Genomic DNA, 7094 nt, shown 5'->3' with positions numbered 1-7094 from the left:
ATAGAAAAGAAAAAAAAAAAGAGAAAAGAGCTAGAAGTTTAAAGTTTAAACCTTAGAGAGTAAAAAAAAAAAGAGTTGAAATCAAGGATGTGGGTAGTTTAATTCTAGGGTGTTTGATAAAAAAACAAGAGAAAGTGAATGAGAAAAGGGTAGATCATCAAGAGTTAAGCTTTGTATGCCCAAATTGTTCTCAATCTTAGATAGTTTTCACAACTGTCTAGCATTCCTTCTTTTGAGAGAAAACCACCCAAATAATTTGCTTGAAACCACCTTACTAAAAAGCCTTGCCCTTGAAACCGATTTAGCTTGATTCACCTTCCATTTGCAAGAATTCGTCAAACACTTAATTGAATGTGAAAGAGATGTTCTCTACTTTTAGTTGGAGGTTGAACTAGATCTATGCATGGTAATAAGCATAGAAAATATTTGTAAGTATGTTGATTGATCTTAGCACCATTAAACTATCTTTAAGGACTATAGCTAGAATCCTTCGCTTAGCATATAAAGGTTATGAGTCCCCATTTTCAAACCGCACCCTCCTACTTCCTTGCTAGAGAACTAGCAAGATTTAAGTTTGAGGGTCTGATAACTCTCTAATTTACATGTTTTTAGCATCTTTTTTTGTCTATATTTTGCATTGTTCATACCCTTAACTTAGCATTTTTAGGTCATTTATTGTAGGAATTCACTTTTAGGCCATTTAGGGTGATGCATTTTTGCATTTGCATATTTTGGATGAAAACAGGTGCTTATGAGCCTAAAATGGGGAAAAACAAGGGCGAACCCGAGCATGTACCCGAAGGAGCTATCGAGCTGCAAGAACAGTCTGAACCCCAACACGATCGAGAAGGATCAAAGAGCAGGAAGAACAACCTGAAGATCTACCCAGGGAGTAACCCGACTTCATCCTCGTGTACCCCATCGAGTAGACCATCGGGCAGGTCTGGGAAGCTAGGTCAAAGGGGTTTCCATATATAAATCCCTCCTCTCCTTCCTCGCAAACGAGCACGCCGCAGACCCTCAAACCAGAGAGCGAGAGCTTCTGTGAGAGAACTGAGCGACTCAAACACTTTTCCCTTTTGTTTTAGATTTTATTTCATAACTTTTTATCATTTCTTTAGATTTCTATCTTGTACTCTTATCCCTCTACTTTATTGCTTAATATAATGCAATTTTCGTTCATATTTGTTGTTATGTTTCTCGCTATGATTTCCGAGTAGTGTAGTAAAGTTTCTAGGGATGGGATAGATGATTTTGTGTTCTTGATCGGTTAGGATGTCTTAGTTGATTGTATATGTTTAATAGATTTCCTTCTAGATTGGTGTTCTTAATGCTGTCAACAAACCGAGAGGGTGAGATTAGATCTAAGGTGTTTTACCACCGAGAGGTGTAGATGAGATGCTTGAATCAACCAATGCTAGAGGTTTACTCACTTAGCCTAAGAGATTAGATGAGTAAGGGGTTTACTGACAATAATGAATCGGATCTTAATGCCTGCTTGGTCATGTTTCTCCAACGAGAGTTGGGTAGGAGAGTGATCAAGGTTGATTGTTTCTATCACGAGAGTGTTTTTACAAGATTTTAGAGATTCATTGTCTAGGAAATATTTGCTTGAGGCATGTAAGACATCTGTACTGGTCAGGAATACTTAGGATTCAATTACCCCATCCTTAGAAGCTTTCGTATCTTAATTGTTTGCATTTTCATTCCTTACTCGATACCTTACCCGATCAGGTACACGATAACCTGTATCGAGTAACCCCTCGAGTTGTTCATACTTCATTTGCTTACTCGATCACCCCATCTGATCCTGTACTCGAATGCTTGCATCGAGTGCTTAGGTCGTGTGGTTTCTTGTTTATATTCTTTTCTTTTATTTATTTTAGGATTGTTAGATAAAACTCTTATTGCTTGGCTTTACTTGCATTGTTCTGATTGCATCCTTCCTGCTAGCATAAACAACCATTTAGATTGATAACCCTTTGTACTACAACTGCATAGGGAATTGATACCCTGGTGAAAACATGTTTATCAAGTCTTTTTGTGAGCATGAGTATAGGAGAGGTATTGGTTGTCTCAGGTACTTAATTCACACTTGGCCTGACCTCGCATTTGCTGTTGGAATCCTTAGTCGCTACATGCATAGTCCGAAGAAGTGTCATGGAGCAGCTTTAAAACATGTTTTGAGGTATTTTACAAGGAACTGCGGGTTATGGTCTCACATTCAAACGAGGTGACAGTTCGGGCTTGGTAGGATATAGTGACAGCAGTCACAATGTGGACGAGGATGATGGTAAGAGTACGAGTGGTCACATTTTCTATCTCAATGGCTGTCCGATCACTTGGTGATCACAGAAGCAGGAGACAGTGGCGTTGTCTTCTTGTGAGGCAGAGTTTATGGCTGGTATTGAAGCGGCAAAGCAGGCGATTTGGTTGCAGGACTTACTTTCTGAAGTTACAGGAGAAGCTCTTCAGAAAGTAACGGTTCGCATAGATAATAAGTCGGCAATAACTCTCACTAGAAACCCAGTCTTCCACGGTCGTAGCAAACATATCCACAGGAAATATCACTTCATTCGTGAGTGTGTGGAGAACGAGCAGGTGGATGTTGAGCATGTTCCCGATACTGAGCAAAAGGCGGACATCTTGACAAAACCGCTTGGAAGAATCAAGTTTGGGGAAATGAGGGACTTCATTGGTGTTCATGATGTGTCAAACAAGAACTTCAAGCTTTAGAGGGTGATTGTTGAGGATAAGCTTGAATAGCTTAAGGTAGAAGTTATCCTAATCTCACCAAGTCATGGTTTCCAAAAGAGATTAAGATTATAACAAGTTAGGAGTTATCTAATTGTTATTTTAATTAAAGATTATTAAAGATTCTCTCTATATATAAGGAGTTGTTGAGATGTAACAACACTTGTGAGATTAGAGAGATTGAGATTGTTGGGAGGGCTCCCACCATGGGAGCTGCTAATCTAAGCTGGAGTCTGTCTCCTTTACACACTGAAGTTAAAGCTCTTGTCTAGGCCATGAAGTGTATGCTGGATGCCGAAAACCGCGATGTAGCATTCTTAACTGACTACTTGGATTTTATGAAGATGGTATCTTCCCAATAGAGTGGTCTGCCTTTTCAGTTTACCTAGACGAGATTGTAATGGATAGGAAAGATTTTTCTACCTTTTCTTTATCTCTTATTTCACGTAATGCAAATGTAAAAGCGGATCAACTGGGACGATGCCTTCATACCACCCTGCATTCTGCTATTTTTGTAAACAATGTTCCCATCAATTGGCTCATTTAAGCTAATCTATTTATGCCCCTGTTCTAACAATCGGTCTAGGCGCCCGTGTAATCGCCGATTACACGCTAGGCGGCTCCTTACCGCCGGGATTTCATTCAAATCGGCCAATAAATCGGAAAAATTAAAAAAAAAAAAATTGAGGACTTTTGAACTTTCATAGATCTATTATATGAGGGATGAAACTATGATAATAACAAGTTAAAACAACTAATAATTGAAAAAAATGAAGAGGCAGTTTTAAAATTAGGGTTTACGGATGGTTAGAGATCGACAAACAGGAGGAAGAAGACGAGGGCAAATTCGTCATTTTGCATTTAGTAAAAAAACTGGAAAAAAACGCAAAATCAGAACTTGGGTCTCGAACACGTGCACTGTGGCCTTCAAATACATGTTGAAACCGCTAGACTAATGATAACTCTTGGTAAGATTTTACAGATTTGATATATTATACAGATTTATAGATAAAACTCCTAAAACTAGTCCCCGATTAATCCCCGATTTTAATCTGATTTTCCGAATAATCGCTAGGCTCTCTCTCACCGCCCGACTAACGCCTAGCGATTTTCAAAACAAGGATTTATGCTGTGGACAAAAAAAAAATACCTTTCAGTTGAAAGAATGTTAACTAGTGGTTTGTTTCTTAATATTTATACCAAATGAAAAAGAGAAAACTAATGGTTAGTACATTGGTAAAATAATTATTTACAACAACAAAATAAAATTATAACAGAAAAAATTGAATTCTAGTTTTGAAAATTTTTAAGAGAATAATATAAATAAAATTAAACGTATTTTAAAATTTACAAAATATGAAAGGAAAAAAGATGCCTAGCTACATGAAGTATAGGTGAATACATGGTCACACATACCAAGTATACTATTGTATATTCAACTACACGAAGTATATGTATTACATGACCACATGCATGAACTATATGACGTTATATGTTCAACACCATAGGTACACTGACTGATTAATTCCGGTGAAGACCGGTGTTAACTCCGGCGTTGACCAAAAAAATAATTTAAAATTTTTTTAAAAGATAAGAAATTATTATATTAAATTATTTCATGTTTTTATTAATTAAAAAATATTCTATTCAGTACCTAAATATTTTTTATATATTTGTAATGTATTCATTCTTGGGGGATTTTTTAAAGGGAAAAAGATAGTCAGCTACATCAATTATACCACAATACATGACCACACATGCGAACTTTAAAAATGTATACTCAACTACATGAAGTATATGTATTGCATGGCCACATATACCAACTATATGATGACATGTGCTCAACATCACGATTATTTTACTCCGGTACACCGTTCGTCGAAATTCGGTGTTGACCAATATTGACCGGCGTTGACCAATATTGACCAACAAAAATATTCAAATTTTTTATTTTTAATTTTAGAAACAAAAATAAGAAAATTCTTTTATTGAATTATCTAATGTGTTCAAAAATTAACAAAATGTTTATATTCATTATAAAATTATATTTTGTATATGTTAATTATATTCATCCAGCCTTATAATAGTTAGTTTTTTTTTTTGCAAAACTTAATAAAAGTGAAATAAAAAATCATTAATAATATTTTCAGATAATAAAACTTTTATTTTACCATGAGTATATAACTTTTTTGGAATAATTCTAGTGATTTTGACATGTATTGGTTTGGTTCTAAGTATTTTTTATTGTAGAAAATATTTTTGTTGTTGAGAATATTAAATAATATTATATATGTATTTAAATAAATTATGTAAGAAGTTGATGTTTATTAATTAATAATGTTAAAATAATAGGTTTTTTATTTGATTCACTACAACAAGATTTTTTGGTTTGAGTTTAAGTTTTAATATCTTATGAATGATTTTTATTTCAATTTTAATTAAGTTTTGAAATTGAAAAAAAATAACTATTATAAAACTGAATGAGTGAAACATAACAATATATCTTTATATTAGATACAAATATATTTTTAATTATAAAATATCATAGACGATTCCTAAATAATTCAATTAAATTTCTTATTTTGGTTTCTTATTAGATGATTCCTAAAGAATTTTGTTATTTTTATTTCTAAATCTTTTTTTTTGAATTTTTTTGTTGGTAAACGCCGGTCAATATTAGTCAACACCGGACTTCAATGAACGGTGTACCGGAATAAAATTGTTGTGATGTTGAACATATGTCATCATATAGTTGGTATATGTGACCATGCAATACATATACTTCATGTAGTTGAGTATACATTTCTAAAGTTGGCATGTGTGGTCATGTATTATGGTATAGTTGGTGTAGCTGACTATCTTTCTTCCTTTTTTAAAATACCTCTTTCCCTATGTCACTTTTCAAAAATACCCTTTTATGTTGTCAATTTTTAAAAATACCGCTTTTCTATATATAAAATAACTAAATTCTAAGCTTTCAACTCCAAATACTAAACCCTAACCCCTCAAAACTATATCCTAAATGTAAAATAGAGAACCCAAACCTTTAAAAAAAAATTTCAAAAATTAATTTAACATATTGTAAATGTGTAAAAGAGGGTAAAAATGAAAATGTTCAAAAAAATGGTATTTTTGAAAAGATCCCAAAAAGGGTATTTCTAACAAATTCTCTCTTCATTCTTATACTTAGTTAATTTGCAATTTTAAAGCTAAACTAATAGTTAAATGAAAACGATTGATAATTATTTTCAAGATATAAATATAAAGGCATTTGCAAAAATACTCTTATTCTATATTCTTCTGCAAACATACCCTTAAATCAAATATATTGGTTTGCTAAAATGAACTTTTTTGTATCTTTATCTTTTATATATTAAAAGTATATATTGTGAATGTTGTATATGTTATTTTGAGTATGTAAATTTTAAAGTAAAGAGTATCTAAAATTTTGTATAACATTTACCATGCAAAATTTAGAGTAGAAAGAGTCATATACTCAATCTTTTGCATATTATGTTCTAATGAAAGTAGTTGAATTTGATTTTATTGATTTTGTAGTATTTAAATATATATATATATATATCTTGAAAATAATTATAAATGAATTTTATATCTTGAAAATAATTATAAATGATTTTATATCTTGAAAATTATTATAAATGTATTTTTCTATCTTGAAAATAATTATGAATAATTTTTATTTAACTATTTACTTTAGCATGAAAAGTAAAAAGTAATTAATTATAAGAATGAATATATTAGAAATATATAAAAAATATTTGGATATTGAATAGAATATATCTTTTAATCATGAAAAACTATAAATGATTTAGTATGATATTTTTTTTTCTTTTTTTAAATATATTTTTTGTCATTGTTAGGTCAACGATGGAGTCAACGTTAGTGTTCGCCGGAGTCAGTCGATCGGTGTACTGGATTATATGTCTATGGTGTTGACCGCATAATGTTATATAGTTCATGCATGTGGTCATGTAATACATATACTTTAGGTAGTTGAGCATACAATAGTATACTTGACATGTGTTACCATGTATTCTCTAATACTTCGTGTAGCTAGTCATCTTTTTTCCAATATGAAAAGTAAGAAAATTAAAATAAAATCGTTTGTTAGGCAAACATGTCAACGGTTTTTTTTTTAAATGTTTTACGGCCGCTTCATTTTCTTTCCTGACTCTCTTTGAACCTCCGAATTTATTTGCATGATTTATGCATCAGTACTCTACTTGATCCTCCAACCAACTAGAACACTGATGAATTCGGAGAATCATGCAAATGGGTTACCAATCAAAGCCACAAATGCATATTCTTTTTTTTTTTTT

Source organism: Camelina sativa, chromosome 12 (assembly GCF_000633955.1).
Source record: "Camelina sativa cultivar DH55 chromosome 12, Cs, whole genome shotgun sequence".
Taxonomy (NCBI): Eukaryota; Viridiplantae; Streptophyta; class Magnoliopsida; order Brassicales; family Brassicaceae; genus Camelina; species Camelina sativa.
This window is presented reverse-complemented; position numbering follows the sequence as displayed.